The sequence below is a fragment of the Rhinatrema bivittatum genome, chromosome 18 (assembly GCF_901001135.1).
Source record: "Rhinatrema bivittatum chromosome 18, aRhiBiv1.1, whole genome shotgun sequence".
Classification (NCBI taxonomy): domain Eukaryota; kingdom Metazoa; phylum Chordata; class Amphibia; order Gymnophiona; family Rhinatrematidae; genus Rhinatrema; species Rhinatrema bivittatum.
The window spans coordinates 1,222,667-1,242,135 of NC_042632.1; the positions used below are offsets into that span (position 1 = coordinate 1,222,667).

Genomic DNA, 19,469 nt, shown 5'->3' on the forward strand with positions numbered 1-19,469 from the left:
ACTGAATATTGACCTCATAAATTTTAAATATTGTTTAATTACAACATAAAAGATTTTCACGAAAAATCAAGTTTTTAGTAGATATTGGGTAATGCAGAACTTTATAGAAAATATACAAATATTCATATTTGCTGCAGACTTTAAAAACCCTTGCTGCTGAAACTATCATTATTCTGCTACAGGAAATTAGAGGCCTTGGTTATCATTTATATATTGAGCCAGCTACCATCTCCTGAAGAGGCTCAGTGTTATCCAGATATTCCTTATGAATAAAACTAGAAATATAGTATACAATCCAATTCATTAAACTACACACTCATGTACTTTCCTGTGGATGGATTCATTTCAAATGAATTGACCAAGCAGGGCTGGTGGAAGCACTAGGCAAACTAGGCAGGTGCCTAGAGCGCCATAGTGCCGGGGATGGCACAGCAATAGCATCTATTCTTTCTTGTCCGCCGTGGCCCAGAAGAGGAAGTATTATCCCCATAGGTCCACAGCGGCAAGAAGACTGAAGTCGTAAACTGCAGCAATGGTGCTGGATTATGGTGATTCATGCAGCTGAAGCAGCATTGTGGCGGTCAGCTGGAGTGGAACAGAGCCATGGGCTGCAGAGCATTCGGAAGCTGAAGCAGCAGACTGTGTGGCCTGAGTAGGAGTAGGCTGCAGCTGCAGGACACTCAGATATCAGGAGCTGGAACAAAATGGCTGCCTACTCCCCCATTGGAACCTGGAGCAGGTCAGAGCAGCATCATTGCCTTGGCAGTGCCTGTGGTCAGGCCTGAAGAAAGAAGCTGCTTCTACTACTATTTGTGCTTGGGAAGTCGGGCAGAGAGTGAGAGAGGTTGTGTGTCTGTGTGTGTGATTGATTGTGTGTGTGTATGTGTGTGACTGTGTGTGTGAGGGAGGCTAAATATACCTATCTGTATATCTGATTGATCATGTATTTGTGAGAGAGGCTGTGTGTGTGATAAAGGCTGTGTGTGTATGACTGTGTGTATTTGTGTGAGATCCTGTGTATGTAATTGAGTGATTGTATTTGTGTGATGGAGGCTACGTGCATCTCTGTATGAGAGAGAGGGGCTGTGTGTGTGCCTGTGTATGATTGAATGTGTGTATGAGAGGCAATGTGTGTGATTAAGTGTGTGTATTTGTGTGATAGAAGCTGTGTGCATCTCTGTGTGTGAGAGAGACTGTGTGTGTATGATTTAGTCTGTGTGTGTGATTTTCTATGACAGAGGGCAGACAGTTTGTGTTGCAGGCAACCCATTCTAATCCACGACAATCTCAGGGCATCTGGAAAATCAAACGTTCCCAGGTATGAAGAATGGGGACATTTTTTTTTTATCTGTATTAGTTTAATTATTAGGTGTTATTTGATGTGCCTGCTGTTTTGAAATATTGGCATTAGGCAAATTGTATTTCAGTCTTATTTATTGAAGTTATTCTATTTGTCAGCAGTTCGTGAAATATTTATTTTTTTATTGGTATGGTTTTACAATTGAGAAATTACTATTTACTCTATAATTTCCTTTTCTTTAGGACAGTTAGATGAATCCAGAACAAGTGGGTTATGCACCTCTACCAGCAGATGAAGACAGAGCAAACTGACATCACATTATATACACCCCTGCCGTGACATCAGCTTGCCAGTATTCTCTTCAAAAGCAACTGTAGACAAACTAGCAAAAGTTGATTAAAAACAGATAACCATTTCAATACTCAGCCAACAGGCAACACTGAGCTCAGACAAGAATGTATTAATACTAGTCTAGGGGCTGAACTAACATTTACCAGTAAACCCTGTAACATGAAGCCATGAAGGAGGACCATAATACAATCATTCAGCAGCCAAGAGAGGGAAGCTGGAATCATCTGACTGTCCTAAATAAAGGAAATTATCGGGTAAGTAGTAATTTCTAATAGGGTCCAGTCAGATGAGTCCAAGTAGAATGTACCCAAGCTATTCATAAGAACACAAGAAATTGCCATGCTGGGTCAGACCAAGGGTCCATCAAGCCCAGCATCCTGTTTCCAACAGAGGCCAAAACCAGGTCACAAGAACCTGGCAATTACCCAAACACTAAGAAGATCCCATGCTACTGATGCAATTAATAGCAGTGGCTATTCCCCAAGTAAAATTGATTAATAGCCGTTAATGGACTTCTCCTCCAAGAACTTATCCAAACCTTTTTTGAACCCAGCTACACTAACTGCACTAACCACATCTCTGGCAACAAATTCAAGAGCTTTATTGTGCATTGAGTGAAAAAGAATTTTTTCCAATTAGTCTTAAATGTGCTACTTGCTCACTTCATGGAATGCCCCCTAGTCCTTCTATTATTTGAAAGTGTAAATAACCGAGTCACATCTACTCGTTCAAGACCTCTCATGATCTTAAAGACCTCTATCATATCCCCCATCAGCCGTCTCTTCTCCAAGCTGAACAGCCCTAACCTCTTCAGCCTTTCCTCATAGGGGAGCTGTTCCATCCCCTTTATCATTTTGGTTGCCCTTCTCTGACCTTCTACTACATGAATAGGGCAGGAGGCTGCCCACGGTCCAGTCAAAACTGCATGTGCAAAGGCTGCATTCTCCCAGGCTTACACATCCAGATGATAATACCTGGAAAAGGTATGCAACAAGGACTGCATCACAGCTCGGCAAAAGTCGACAGGAGACAGCAATTTCACTTCTGCCATGACACTTCCTGCGCCCTAGTGGAATGAGCCCCGACCTGACTAGGTAATGGTTTCCCAGCATCAACGTATGCAGCCGTGACTATCTCTTTAATCTAGCGAGCTACTGTAGCCCACGAGGCCAGCTCTCCATGCTTAGTACCACCGTGAAGGACAAACAGGCGATCTGTCTTCTGTAAAGGCTTAGTGACATCCAGATACCTGACAATATGTCTCTTGACATCCAAAGATTGCAACAGACGATCTCCTCTACATCTCTCTCTCTCTCTGTCCAGAGATGGCAGGCAGATGTACTGATTCAAGTGAAAGTCAGTGACCACCATCAGTAAAAAGGAAGGAACAGTATGCAGCTGTACTGCACCTAAAGTCACTCAGAGGAATGGCTCCCTGCAAGACATGGCCTGCAGCTCGGAAACTCTACATGCAGAAAACATTGCCACAAGAAAACTGTTTTCAAGGTCAGTAACCATAAGGACAGGTTATGCATCGGCCTAAACATAGGGCCCTCTAAAAATTCCAACAGCAAATTAAGACTCCACAAGCATAACGGAAACAGCAAGGGAGGATAAAGGTGTTTCACTGCTTTCAGGAAACAGGCCAAATCAGGATGGGCTGACAAGAATCCACCAGTTACCTGACCCCTGAAATAGGGGAGAGCCACTACTTGTGCCTTTAAGGAATTGAGGGCCAATCCTTTGTTCAAGCCATCCTGCAAAAATTCTGAAATGAGCAGGATCTTGACTGAACAGGGAACAGTTCCACGATCTTTACACCAGGCCTTAAACACTCACCAAACCTGCACATAGGCCAAGGAAGTGGAGACCTTTTTAGTTCTTAGCAAGGTGGAAATCACTGCCGCAGAGAATCCACGCTTCAGCAAGCAAAATCGAGACGGATCTTCATTAAGAACAGGACCCTGCCTCAACATAGCCCTCTGTGCTGGAATTTGAAGGGGCGATTCCACCAGGAGCCACCACAGATTCGCATACCACAATCTCCTGGGCCAATCTGGAGCAACGAAGAGCACCATCCTTCTGTGGCACTCCATTCTACAGACTAATCTGCCCAACATGGGCCATAGAGGAAAGGCATACAACAACTTATCTTCTGGCCACTCCTGCACCAAGGCATCAATCCCCAATGACTTCAAATCTCTCCTGCAACTGAAGAATCGCGGAACTTTCACATTGTGAGGTTGCCAGCAGGTCTAGAAATGGGAGACCCCAGCGATGCACAATCAGCTGAAATGCCTCACTTGATAGCGCCTGTTCTCCAGGATCCAGACTCTCTCTGCTCTCACATTGGGAAGAGAGATTCAGTTTTGTAAGGAACTGAGGAACCCTTTGGGGAAGGGGGGAGTCTTTTCCAAAGGGATGGGCTCCACCTTAACCAGGGTGGAACCAGACTGCTGGTGCTAACCTTTAAGAATGAAATAGAACAGCTTTTAAACTAGAACAAAGGGGAAAGCCGACAGTCGTTCAGCAGCGCATAGTTCAGAGGGAGGTATCTTCAAAGGATACTAATGATGCATTAGAGTTAGGGCATCCCGACAGTGAGGTTTCAATAATAAGAAAAGTAGTCCAGGTGCCTATAATTAAAAACTCACCTGAGCTAAAAGTTTCCAATTTATCCCTAGCAATTAGAAAGCAGAATGTAAATACAAACAAAAAACACACTTTGAATTGTTTGTATGCTAATGCAAGAATTAGAGTGTATAGCAGTGAAAGATGACAGACTTAATTAGCATCTCAGATACATGGTGGAAAGAGGATAACCAATGGGATAGAGCTATACCGGGGTACAAATTATATCGCGATGACAGAGAGGAGCATCTTGGTGGTGGGGTGGCGTTTTATATTCGGGATGACATAGGCCTGGATTTTTAAGTTTGCATAACTTAGAAAATCCGGCAGTAATGGGGGGTGGGGGGGGGGGGGCAAAGTGGGGGGTGGCCCTGCAAAAGCCGGCAGCGATCACACCTCCACGGTGCTATCGCTGCCGGCTTTCGCACCCAATAGCGCCACCGTGAAAGGTGGCGCTATTGGGCTTGATACTGGCGGCGATAAGGATTCTTACCTTTCGTCATCAGCGAAATTGCGGAGTTGACCCCGACTCCTCTCCTTCCGGTGCGGACTCCACCCCGATTTAGATATCGCATGTGAAAAGGGACCTTTCGCTTGCGAAAAGTCCCTTTTCGCGTGCGATACCTTTGGAAAATTACCCCCATAGAGTCCAACAGGATAAAGATCCTGCATGAGACTAAATGTGCAAACAAATCTTTATGGGTAGAACTCCCTTGTGTGTTGGGGAAGAGAATAATGATAGGAGTACACTACCATTTTTCTGGCCAAAATGGTGAGATGGACAGTGAAATGCTAAGAGAAATTAAGGAAGCTAGCCAAAATGACTTTACAGATACCAGCAGAGTGAAGCCGGGATTACTGCAAGCTGCCGACACTAAGCGCAGAAAGAGGATCGCTGTTTATTCTGATGTCCACAGTCAGCTTTACATAGAAACATAGAAATGATGGCAGAAGAAGACCAAACGGCCCATCCAGTCAGCCCAGCAAGTTTCACACTTTTTTTTTCCCTCATACTTATCTGTTTCTCTTGGCTCTTAGTAACCTTTTGGTTCTAGTTCCCTTCCACCCCCACCATTAATGTAGAGAGCAGTGTTGGAACTGCATCTAAGTGAAATATCTAGCTTAATTAGTTAGGGGTAGTAACCACCGCAATAAGCAAGCTACACCCATGCTTATTTGTTTACCCAGACTACGTAATTCAGTCCTTGTTGGTTGTTGTCTGTATATAGATCTACTTTTCTTCATTCCCCCTGCCGTTGAAGCAGAGAGCTATGCTGGATATGCGTGACGTATCGGCCTTTCTCCCCTGCCGTTGAAGCAGAGACCTATGCTGGATATGCATTGAAAGTGAAGTATCAGGCTAATTTGGTTTGGGGTAGTAACCGCCGTAACAAGCAAACTACTCCCCGCTTTTTTGTGAATGCAAATCCTTTTTTCCACATTTCCTCTTGCCTTTGAAGCTTAGAGCAATGTTGGAGTCGCATTAACCATGTGTATGTTTATTGAATAAGGGTATTATCTCCAGGTAGTAGCCGTTAATCCCGCGAGCCACCCACTCTAGAAACGGGAGTGGTGCCGAGTGATTGGAGAAGAGCAGTGGTGGTCCCGCTTCACAAGAGTGGGAACAGAGAAGAGGCTGGTAACTACAGACCGGTTAGCCTCACTTCGGTGGTGGTTATTCCCGTGAGCCACCCACTCTTCATTCATGTCCTCTAGACTTTATGGATCCACAGTGTTTATCCCACGCCCCTTTGAAGTCCTTCACAGTTCTGGTCTTCACCACTTCACCGGAAGAGCATTCCAGGCATCCACCACCCTCTCCGTGAAGAAATACTTCCTGACATTGGTTCTGAGTCTTCCTCCCTGGAGCTTCAAATCTTGACCTCTGGTTCTGTTGATTTTTTTCTGACGGAAAAGGTTTGTTGTCTTTGGATCATTAAAACCGTGCAGTATAACTGAGTCCTCTTGTATGAGGCCCCTGGAACTATTGTGGGCTCTTTCTATAGTTACCGAGTGGATGGGGCTACTGCGGAGACTCCGCACTTATGCTTCATGGAAGCTCCACCAACATAGTCTGCGGATCTGATAATTAAGTTGGCCACATTGATGATGCCTTATACTGGATCAGTTCTTCGTTTTCATACCTGGGACCTGTCACCTGACCACATGTTATTGACGCCAGCTCTTGTCGCAGAGAGAAGTCGCAGTGAAATGAATGGATTAAGTTTGGGGGTTAGACAGGAGAGGCGGGCGGGGAGGGAAACGGGTTCTAAGGCAGGGTGGGGAGTTCAAGGCTCTTGTAGCATTACATGCACACATGAAATCAATGCCAACTATGGGAGTCTGGCTCCTAATACACATGGGCATAATTTTGATTGATTGTTTGTTAACTGTGTTGCTTTATTATGCACAACTGTAAATCTCCTGCGATTTAGACTTTTTATACCAGCATGGGACCCCGAGTGAAGTATATGTCTTGAAACGAGGCCGGCCTGGGCACCCCTATCAAGAGGGAACAGATTCTGGCACATTGTCATAAAGCTCAGGGGGACATTGTGTTCTTAGGAGACACATATGCGGGATAATGATCATCTCAAACTTAAAAACAAAAAAGGGTATAACCAGGTCTATTTCTCCTCTGGCACCAGTAAACGTAATGGGGTTGCCATCTTAATATAGAAGTTGGTACCTTTTCAATTGGAGTCTCAGTGGTCCGACCAAGAGGGAAGAAGCATAGTGATTAAAGGATCTCTTTATGGTGAACCTGTATTACTTGCTTCTGTATATGGCCCCAATAAATATAACCATATCTTTTTTTCCAACTTAGTCGCTCGCATCTCTGAAGCAGGGACTGCCTCCGTAATTTTGGCAGGGGATTTTAACTGTTTAGCGGACCCAACTCTGGACAAATGTTCCACTGTCCAAGGGCAGCCCTTGGGACGTGGAAAAGGTATTTCCTTTCTTTGTAACACCCTACAACTTTTAGATGTGTGGCGGGTGCTTCACCCTACAGAGAGAGACTATACACACTATGCATGGACCCAGCTGGCCAAGTCTAGAATTGATTAAGAACATAAGAACATAAGAATATGCCATACTGAGTCAGACCAAGGGTCCATCAAGCCCAGCATCCTGTTTCCAACAGTGGCAATCCAATGGCAATCCTGGCCATAAGAACCTGGCAAGTACCCAAAAACTAAGTCTATTCCCTGCTAGCTGCATGCGTACACTCACAGCTTTCCAGCTCATGCCTCCCGCCCCCCAATCGCAAGAAGGCCAGGGGAGCCGAAGTGAAGACTAGCGGCAGGGCCAGAGGCTGTATGTGTGTGTGTGAGAGAGAGAGAACCTGTGTGCATGGGTCTGTGTCAGAGCTTGTATTCATGTGTATGTGTCAGAACCTGTATGCATGTGTGTGTCTGTGTGAGGGCCTGTGAGTGAATCTTTATTCTCATTTGTAGACAAAGCGGAGATTGGTAACCTTGTTATTTCAGATCATTGCCCATTTTTTTGCACTGTGGGGGATGTGAGTAAACCACCTTCTCTGTTTCAATGGAGAATGCCAGAGTGGTTAGCCGCAGATACTGCTTTTGGGGAATTTCTTGAGAAGTGGCGCCAGTATGAGGAGTTTAATTCGCAGCATAAAGACACCCCGGTCCTTTTCTGGGAGGCAGCTAAAGCTGTTCTCAGGGGTGACATTCTCAAATATACGATTCAAAAAAAGAAGCAGCAAAAGCATCAAATATTGATACTGGAGAAAAAGCTGAAATACTATAAAACCCAATGGAACAGGCAAGGCATACTACTAATGCCTGGAGGGATAGGTACCGGCAAACCTAGATGGTCTTACAGGACATTTTACATCGTAAAGCCACGGGGAATATCTTTGCTTTTAAACACAAGTTATTCCTGCATGGCACTAAGCCGGGAAGACTTTTAGCTCGCCTCTCCAAAGCCAAACAGCCCTCCAAATATATCACCCACATTAATAGGATGGATGGCTCATGTGCTGTCTCCATCTCGGATATTGGGCAAGTTTTTCAAAAATTTTATGAGAATTTGTATTCTTCTGAGCCTTCCAATGCATTCAATCAGCAGATGTTTTTTACAGACTTGCACCTCCCTACACTTACCGATCAACAGCGGGAAGGTCTCAATAGACCTATAACACCTTTAGAGGTCACGAAAGTATTAGCTGAACTTAAATTACATAAATCCCCAGGACCAGATGGTATGACATCCCTATTTTTTAAAACTCTGAGTGCACAGATAGTACCATCGTTGGTAGCATTATTTAATCATATGATCACTCAGGAAACCCTACCTGATACCATGAAAGTGGCAGCCATTACCATTTTACCCAAACCGGGCAGGGACCCAGGGGACCCAGGCTCCTACCGGCTGATATCTCTTCTTAATCAAGACATTAAAATATACGCTAAAATATTGGCTAATAGGTGTATGTTTTGCCAGATCTTATTTCCCCTGGCAAGACTGGCTTTGTTTATGGTGTCCAACATTCGACGATTACTAGTCACTTTGGAGAGCTGCAGGCTTCAAGTTATCCCAGATCCTCTGTTAGTTAGTTTTGACACTGAAAAAGCATTTGACAGGGTGACTTGGTCATACTTGTTCGACGCTATGCATAAATTTGGCTTTGCTGGTCCCTTTCTGTCAGCCATTAAATTATTATACCATGACCCCAAAGCTTTCATTTGCATCAATGGCTCCACCTCCCTGCTTTTTACACTGGGTAGGGGCACTAGGCAGGGTTGCCCCCTGTCGCCCCTCCTTTACATTCTTTCTTTAGAACCGCTGATGCAGAAAATCCGGCAATCTTCCTCGATTTCTGGATTCCAAACAGGGACTATTGAGCAAAAAATGATGTTATTTCGGACAATATGCTGATGGTGCTGTCCAATGCCCGACATTCACTACCTGTGTTGATGGATGTTATCCAGACCTTTGGTTCCTTTTCGGGATTGAAATTAAATCTTACCAAATCCGAGGCGCTAGATTTAGTGGGGAATCTCCAAGAGAGCTGGGCACATTTTCCTTTGCTGTGGTCTCTGATACGATTAAATACCTAGGGGTAAAAATACATAGAGACCCCCAGCAATGGTACCGGTATAATGTGACCCCCATATTAAAGACATTCCATGAGAAAGTGAATAGTTGGAGCTTGTTATGTCTTTCTCTTTCTGGGAGGATAGCTTTAGTTCATATGATATTGCTCCCAAAGCTACTATATCTTTTACAAATGACCTCCTTTTATCTTTTAGAAAGGGACATCTGAGCTCTCAATCGGATCTTTGGTAGATTTTTCTGGAGCCCTAAATGGGCCAGGATGGCATTTTCCAAACTAACCATACCTAGAGATGAGGGGGGAATGGGTGTTGCCAATCTCTGCCCACCCTGAGGGAATGGTTGGGCTAGGGTTGTGGTTCATATATGCTACGATTGGAAAGGGAACTGCTTAAGCCTAGGAATTTATCGTTTGTATACATGCACCTTGTGAGTCTCTACCTCTGGTTATCGCCAATACTATGTTATCTAGCGCAATAAGACGTTGGTGGAAATTTCTTAGACATCATTTACATCTGGACTGGAAAATGTCATATTGTTTGCCCTTACTGGGTAACCCAGATTTCCTGGTGGGCAGGGACAGAAAGCAATGCTAAGGTTAAAGGAAAATGGAATTTTTAATATTATTCCCTTTATAGACTTGCAAACGAACAGTGTGCGTTCTCTTGAATACTGCTGTTGCCATCTTAACCTAGTACAAGCTGATTACTTTATATACCTACAGATTCGCAGCTATATACAAGCTATATCTTCTTCTGGGACAAGAGGAATTACCAATGGACCTTGTCAGAGATTTTTACATCTGAGCTCAGCTAAAACAGTGAAAATCTCTATGTATTATAGATTTCTGCACAATACCTCTCGATATGTTTTATATCAATCTGCAGCTGCCACCTGGAAGTGTCAGCAAAAGCTTTACAGAGCAGTGATAAGGTGCTCCGCATTGCAACGCCTAGCATTACCATGCAGGAAATGCACTTTAAAGTTATGCATAAGTTGTTTAGCCCCGCCGGGCTTTAATGGCTGGTATAGTGCCTTCTTCTGCTTGTCTCAAGTGCAATCAATCAGATGCATCTTTTCTACATTGTTTGTGGACATGTATCCAGCTACAACTTTTCTGGTCTGGAATTTTTCAGTGTCTTCCGGTCATGGCAGAGAACTCCGGGTACTGGGACATGTGATTTTGCTTGCTAGGACTTGCAGATCAGCAAGGCCCAAGACCTTGTCCGGGGAGACTGTTGCGCTATAAAGGACGTCTAGCGGCTATAAGAATTATTCTACGACACTGGATATCCCTACACCCCCCTCAGTTCAGGAGTGGATGGACGCCATGCTGGACTTATACCTCTTGGAAAAGAAATTGATTCTGACCAATTCACAAAAGAAACTACTACAGTTCAGGAATCTTTGGGCTCCATTCATCAAGAAGATGCCTGCAGTCACAGATGCTAATTTAAGCACATGTTGGACCTTGATTTATAGCTAATCGCTACTTGTTGTTGGGAAATCACTTAGCTAACCCTGACCTTGGACTGTAGGGTGGGTTGGGAGGGCGGGGAGGGAAGGGAGGATGGGGGGTAACATGCAGAGCTTGTATTAGACCTAGTACTCTACTCTAGGAATATTACTGTTAATATTTGGCTAGTTGCTATCTGGACTTGTTGTTATCTGGATTTGTTATCGATATTGGATGCTGTTAGCGTGTTTAATATTGAAATACAAAAAAAATTATTACAAAAAAAAAAGAACAAAAGGTGCAGCTACAAAGATAAGAAGTGTGCAACAGGTGTGTACATTGTTAAAAAACTACCATCTTTAGAAGCACAGATCAGAATGTAGTCTACGCATTAAAAAAGGCGGAAGGAAGGCAAAACGATTACTGGCATGGTTAAAAGGTGAGGAGAAAGAGGCTATTTTAGCCAAAAGATCTTCATTAAAAAATTGAAGAAGGATCTATCAGAAGAATATAGGATAAAGCATAAGCATTGGCAAGTTAAATGCAAGACATTGATAAGACAGGTTAAGAGAAAATTTGAAAAGAAATTGGCCATAGAGGCAAAAACTCACAATAAAAACATTTTAAATATGTCCAAAGCAGAAAGCCTGCATTGGAGACGGTTGGAGCGTTGGATGATCAAGGGGGTTAAAGGGTCACTTAGAGAAGATAAGGCCATTGCTGAAAGATTAAATGATTTCTTTGCTTCAGTGTTTACAGAAGAGCATATTGGAGAGATACCTGTTCTGGAGAAGGTTTTCATGGGTGAAGATTCAGATCAGGTAAACCAAATCACGGTGAACCTGGAAGATGTGGTAGGCCTGACTGACAAACCGAAAAGTAGTAAATCACCTGGACCGGATGGTATACACCCCAGTGTTTTGGAAAAACTAAAAAATGAAATTTCAGACCTGTTAGTAAAAATTTGTAACCTATCATTAAAATCAAAGATGGCCAATGTATACCTTATATTTAAAAGGGGATCCGGGGGTGATCCGGGAAACTATAGACCGGTGAGCTTGACTTCATGTGCCAGGAAAAATCGTGGAAACTGTTATAAAGACTAAAGTCAGAAAACAGTTAGATAGACATGGTTAGATGGGACACAGCCAGCATGGATTTACCCAAGGGAAGTCTTGCCTCATAAATCTCCCACATTTTTTTGAAGGGGTGAATAAACAAGTAGACAAAGCTGAACCGGTAGATGTGGTGTATTTGGATTTTCACAAAGCATTCAATAAAGTCCTGCATGAGAGGCTTCTAAGAAAACTAAAAAGTCATTAGATAGGAAGTGATGTCTTTTTTGTGGATTGCAAGTTGGTTAAAAGACAGGAAACAGAGAGTAGGATTAAATGGTCAGTTTTCACAGTGGAAAAAGGTAAACAGTGGAATGCCTCAGGAATCTGTACTTGAACTGGTGCTTTTTAATATATTTATAAATGATCTGGAAATGAGTGAGGTGATCAAATTTGCGGATGACACAAAATTAGGCAGAGTAGATAAATCTCAAGCGGATTGTGATGAATTGCAGGAGGACCTTGCGAGACTGGAAAATTGGGCTAACAAATGCAGAAGAAATTTAACATGGACAAGTGCAAAGTGATGCATATAGGGAAAAATAACCCTTGCTCTAGTTACACAATGTTAGATTCCGAAAAAAAATTAGATTCCGAAAAAAACTCAAGACTTGGCTTTTCGTCCAAGCCTTCCTTTAAGCCTAACATTGCAACAGTTCTTTCATTTAACCCAATAGACTAAATGTCCGACCCACTGTATATTCATACGTTCTCATTCTCCAGTTTTTTCTGTCCTTTATTTCCTTGCTACACTAGCCCCCAAGTTCATTCTCCCTGTTATTTGTAACTGCGCTTCGGCTTTCTTGTTATATGGTTATGTTTCAGTTAACCCCTAAGTTTGATGTAAACTGGCATGATATGAAGCTTGTCATGAAGTTCGGTATAGAAAAATGTTAAATAAATAAATAAATAAATTCTGTTTTAGGAGTTACCACCCAGGAAAGATCTAAGCATCAAAGTGGATAATACATTGAAATCATTGGCGCAGAGTGCTGTGGCGATCATAAAAGCAAACAGATGTTAGGAATTATTAAGAAGGGAATGGAAAATAAAACAGAAAATGTAATAATGCCTCTGTATCGCTCGCTCCATGGTGAGACCGCACCTTGAATACTGTGTACAATTCTGATCACCGAATCTCAAAAAGGATATAGCTGCACTGGAGAAAGTTCAGAGAAGGACAACCAAAATGATAAGGGGCATGGTATGGCTGCCCTATGAGGAAAGGTTAAAGAAGTTAGGGCTGTTCAGTTTGGAGAAGAGACGATTGAGGTGGAATATGATAGAAGACTACAAAATCATGAAAAGACTTGAACAAGTTATTGTAAATTTGTTATTTACGCTCTCAGATAATAGAAGGACCAGAGGGCACTCCATGAAGTTAGTAAGTAGCTCATTTAAAACAAATCGAAGAAAATTCTTTTTCACTCAGCGCATAGTACTTGTGACTTGGATTGGACACCATTGGAAGCAGGATACTGGGCTTGGTGGACCCTTGGTCTGACCCAGTATGGCACATCTTACATTCTTACCTTCTTATTGTCTTTTCCTTCTATCTGCTACACTGAGATCATCTGGAGATGTAATTCAGCCCATTCCCTGGGACTCCTCATGGTGGCCCAGACGCCGCCGCCATCTTCCTCGACTCTGGGCCTTTCTAGGCGCAAGTGCAAGCCACCGAGCCCTCCTTTCTAGCCTCCTCGGCGGGAACCTCGGGGGCATCTCGGTTGATGACATCATCAGACCGGGGTATTTAATCTCCACCTTCGCCCTCAGCTAGTCGATTTGGCAACAAGTTCCGTACGTCTACTACTACTACTGCTTCCTGTACCTGAGACTACACTTCGGGTCTTGCTGTGAACCCTGTCTGGTACTCGCTCCTCGAGGGCCAGTGTACACACTGGGGACTTGCTCTCCTGGCCTACCCCGCTCCTCGGGCTGGCTCCGCATCTTGGGTTCTTTCCTGCAGTTCCCCGTTCCTCGGGGCTATCTCTGGGACACCTCTACTATTTGTGAGTACTACAAGGGACTTCCCTGCTCCTCGGGGTTGTGACCGCATTGTGATTGGCTGTGCCTCCCACTCCTCGGGACCGCGCTCGGGACCGTGATTGCCAGAGCGCCCCCCCCCCCCCCCCTCCTCAGGGCACGTGCTCCAACTTCTTGGGACTTTTGCACTTCCCAGCTCCTCGGGGTTGCGCCTATGAATGACATTGGGACTGTCTCCACTTCCCCACTCCTTGGGGTGGTGCTACGTCATCTCTAGAGGCTCACCCGGGCTTCCCTGTCCTGTGGGCTGGCTACGGCATTGCATCATCATCCTGCACTGTGCAGCTCTTCTCTTCGGGGTTGCCCTCTGGACTTCCTCCTGATTGCTCAAGCCTCACGCCCCCTGCTCTGTGGTCTACCTGGCATCCCTTTCCTTGGGGTCCCTGTCCAGGGCTCGCCTCCAGTCTACTCTCTTGGATGTCCCCTCCTAGTGCCTCCGGATTCCTCTATTGCTTTACCCAGAGCTCTCTGCTGTCTCTGACCTCGCTTCCCGACGGTGCAGACCTGAGGGAGTCCTTCCCACTTGCACCTCGGGCCAAGGGCCCACATACCCTCAAATCATAACACTCTGATACTTGTTGGCTCTTGGTTCCTTCCTGTCAATTTGTGTAAGCCACAGTCATTGTGTTCTCTGACATTATCCAGATTGATCAACCCTGCACCCTGTCACTGAACTGCAAACATGCCAACCAGACTGCCCTGGCTTCCAGGCAATTGATGCTCCAGAGAGACTCTTCTGCATTCCAGAGCCCTTGTGCCGACAGCTCCTGACAGTGAGCTCCCCAATCATGGAGGCTCACAATGGTCGTCAGTACTAACCAGTCCTGTTGTGCTAGGGAAAATCTCTTCATTAGATGATCTGCTTGCGGCCATCAGCAGGTGGAGCCAAATCAAATAACCCTGAGACTGCGGGTAACACCATGACAACAAGGAGCGCTGAAGAGGACGCATATGCACCCTCGCCCACGGTATGACTTCCAGGGTTGCTGCCATTAAACCAAGAACCTGCAGGTAGGTCCATAGGGTTGGGCGCAGAGAATTCATCAACAGATGTAGCTGCGCTATCAAAATCTGAATACGAGCTTCTGGCAGGAACACCTTGCCCTGCTTCATGTCGAACCAAACACAGAGGTATTACAACAACTGAGCAGGCTGAAGATTGCTCTTGGCCAGGTTCACCAGCCAGCTGAGCTCCTGCAAAAGGGAGATCACCTTGTGGGTCACCAGTTGGGTCTCCAGGTGGGTCACCAGGTCACCAGGTGGGTCACCAGGTGTTTAAAAATACAATCCGAGAGTCGCAGTCCATATGTATTCCGCGCATTAAGAAAGGTGAAAGGAAGGCAAAACAATTACCGTCATGGATAAAAGGTGAGTTGAAAGAGGCTATTTTAGCCAAAAAAAATCCTTCAAAAATTGAAAGAAGGATCCATCTGAAGAAAATAGGATAAAACATAAGCATTGTCAAGGTAAGTGTAAAACATTGATAAGACAGGCGAAGAGAGAATTTGAAATTAAGTTGGCCATAGAGGCAAAAACTCATAATAAAAACTTTTTTAAATATATCCAAAGCAAGAAACCTGTGAGGGAGTCGGTTGGACCATTAGATGACAGAGGGGTTAAAGGGGCTCTTAGGGAAGATAAGGCCATTGCAGAAAGGCTAAATGAATTTTTTGCCTCCGTGTTTACTAATGAGGATGTTGGGGAGATACCAGTTCCGGAGATGGTTTTCAAGGGTGATGAGTCAGACGAACTGAACGAAATCACTGTGAACCTGGAAGATGTAGTAGGCCAGACTGACAAACTAAAGAGTAGCAAATCACCTGGACCGGATGGTATGCATCCTAGGGTTCTGAAGGAACTCAAAAATGAAACTTCTGATCTATTAGTTAAAATTTGTAACCTATCATTAAAATCATCCATTGTACCTGAAGACTGGAGGGTGGCCAATGTAACCCTAATATTTAAAAAAGGCTCCAGGGGCGATCCAGGTAACTATAAACCAGTGAGCCTGACTTCAGTGCCGGGAAAAATAGTGGAAACTATTCTCAAGATCAAAATCGTAGAGCATACAGAAAGACATGATTTAATGGGACACAGTCAACATGGATTTACCCAAGGGAAGTCTTTCCTAACAAATCTGCTTCATTTTTTTGAAAGGGTTAATAAACATGTGGATAAAGGGGAACTGGTAAATATAGTGTATTTGGATTTTCAGAAGGCGTTTGACAAAGTCCCTCATGAGAGGTTTCTAAGAAAACTAAAAAGTCATGGGATAGGAGGTGATGTCCTTTCGTGGATTACAAACTAGTTAAAAGATAGGAAACAGAGAGTAGGATTAAATAGTCAATTTTCTCAGTGGAAAAGGGTAAACAGTGGCATGCCTCAGGGATCTGTATTTGGACCGGTGCTTTTCAATATATATATAAATGATCTGGAAAGGAATACAACAAGTGAGGTTATCAAATTTGCGGATGAAACAAAATTATTCAGAGTAGTTAAATCACAAGCGGATTGTGATACATTGCAGGAGGACCTTGCAAGACTGGAAGATTGGGCATCCAAATGGCAGATGAAATTTAATGTGGACAAGTGCAAGGTGTTGCATTATAGGGAAAAATAACCCTTGCTGTAGTTACATGATGTTAGGTTCCATATTAGGAGCTACCACCCAGGAAAAAGATCTAGGCATCATAGTAGATAATACTTTAAAATCGTCGGCTCAGTGTGGTGCAGCAGTCAAAAAGCAAATAGAATGTTAAGAATTATTAGGAAGGGATTGATCTACTGCTGAATTGGAATGCTAATTCAGATAGATAATCTGAATAGATAATCTGTTAGCTAGTAAGGTGATGTAAGAGAGGAAAATCATTGGCATAAATGAAAAGCTTGTTCAAATGTTAGGAATTATTAGGAAGGGAATGGTTAATAAAACGGAAAATGTCATAATGCCTCTGTATCGCTCTATGGTGAGACCGCACCTTGAATACTGTGTACAATTCTGGTCACCACATCTCAAAAAAGATATAGTTGCGATGGAGAAGGTACAGAGAAGGGCAACCAAAATGATAAAGGGGATGGAACAGCTCCCCTATGAGGAAAGGCTGAAGAGGTTAGGGCTGTTCAGCTTGGAAAAAAGACGGCTGAGGGGGGATATGATAGAGATCTTTAAGATCATGAGAGGTCTTGAATGAGTAGATGTGTTATTTACACTTTTGAATAATAGAAGGACTAGGGGGCATTCCATGAAGTTAGCAAGTAGCACATTTAAGACTAATCGGAGAAAATTCTTTTTCACTCAACACATAATAAAGCTCTGGAATTTGTTGCCAGAGGATGTGGTTAGTGCAGTTAGTGTAACTGGGTTCAAAAAAGGTTTGGATAAGTTCTTGGAGGAGAAGTCCATTAATGGCTATTAATCAATTTTACTTATTGAATAGCCACTGCTATTAATTGCATCAGTAGCATGGGATCGTCTTAGTGTTTGGGTAATTGCCAGGTTCTCGTGGCCTGGTTTTGGCCTCTGTTGGAAACAGGATGCTGGGCTTGATGGACCCTTGGGTCTGACCCAGCATGGCAATTTCTTATCTTCTTATGTTCTTCCAATGACTTCGCTCAGATCAGCCACTCGTCCAAATATGGGTGTACTAGGATCTCATCCTTCCTCAATTCTGTCAAAACTACTACCATTACCTTGGAAAAGATCCTGGGAACAGTGACCTGATCAAAAGGCAGCGCCCAAAATTGATAATGGTGTCCCAGAACTGTGAACTCCAGAAAGTGTTTATTGTCTAGTCAAATGGAAATGTGAAGATACGCCTCAGACAGGTCCAAGGAGGTCAGAAATTCCACTGACTGCATAGCCATTATCACTGAGTGCAAGGTTTATATGTGAAAATGCGTCACCCACAGATGACGGTTAATACCTTTGAGATCCAGGATGGGACGAAAGGATCCCTCTTTCTTGGGGACAACAAAATTAATGGAATATTGCCCCGTAATTTCTTGAGATGTGGGTACTGGAATCACAGACTGAGGACTCTTGCCAATGTACTCTCCACTGCTTGCCTCTTCTGCGAGGAATGGCAGGGAGAGACCATGAACACATCCCTAGGAACACTGAGAAACTCCAGCCTATATCCTTCTTCTATCACCTCCAGGGTGGCAAACCTTCATTGGGAAGCTTGGGAGGTTCCACAACTTGACTCCGCACCCCTTCTGGGCTGTCTGGGACAAAAGGACTGAGACCTACTAAAAGGCCAAGTCCTCTGAAAGGTCACTCCTCTATAGGGTCGAAAACATATAGATCCCCTAGCACGGCCTCTCATGCTAAAGGAGCATAGCATCTGTTTCTTATTCTCCAGTAATCGAGGAACCGGTAATTCGCCCTACTTACTGGTCAGTTTCTCCAACGTGCTCCCAAACAAGGGCGAGCTTTTAAAGGGAAATTTTGTGGTTAGCCTTGGAGGTCGCATAGGCCAATCAGTTTCTCAGCCATAACTGATGCCAGGCTGCTTTTACCGAAACCACCCCTTTGGCTGAAGTGTGGACCAAATCACAACCTGCATCTGCCAAGAAGGCAGCCAATGCTTCCATAATATGCCCTGAAATTCTGGGCATTGGACGGGGCTAAGGACTGCGTCTAAAGAAAGGATTGTAACCCCTGGAAAAATTCTACCCATGAAAATATAGAAGGATCCATGCCAAAATCAGAAGACACCTGAGGTGAACTCACTGAGCTACCTTCCCCTGCTGATTTATAGAAGAAATACTGATTTATATTTTTTTTATGATTTCTAAGGAATCGTAACATTTCTGTTTTTCCATTATTGCACTGCATATATAGTCCAGCTTTCTGTGTTTCCAGTTCAGATTTTGTCTGCGCATTTGTATTTTATGGTCTCTTTATTCTGTATTTGGTAAGAGTCTGTGTTCTGCATGTGTGACCAAAATTTGGTGATCTGCTAGCGTGCAGGCAGGGATCTATAGCAGCCTGACATGCTCTGTTTTTCCAATAGGAAGTGTATTGGTGTTTTAGGGCCTGGCGTATTTTCAGTATTGCCTTTTCATAGGTAGAGTTGTTACTTTTTGAGAGATAGGAATTGGTGCTGGTTTGGAATGGAAGATTTACTATATTGTAAATGAAATTCAAATTACTATTTTTCTGAGGGCCAAGCTCACACCCAGTATAATGGAAATGAGCCCTTGTGCTGTGACGTGGTTGATGCAGCCTAGCAGGTGAACCTACTAGGCCCATGCCGACAACTGGTGGACACGCCCTTCAGGACTGAGCTTGCCATTTACCTATACCAGCCCCGTTCCCCGCAGGTTGAGCCTTTGGGTTCCAGAGGCCAGCAGTACTTAAGTGAGTGTCCCTAGAGGTGGTCAGAAAGCGAGAATCCAGGGATGGGTTGAGGGCAGGGCAGGCAGTGAGCAGACAGTTACCAGGCCAAGTAACAGGGCAGGCAGCAGGTGAAGCATAGCTGAGGTC

General features: G+C 44.0%; 1 protein-coding gene across 1 annotated transcript in view; it reads right to left on the reverse strand.

Moving 5' to 3' along the window:
- LOC115079628 (dedicator of cytokinesis protein 2-like) overlaps nucleotides 1–19,469 on the reverse strand; it is a 991,955-nt gene that overhangs the window by 488,607 nt on the left and 483,879 nt on the right.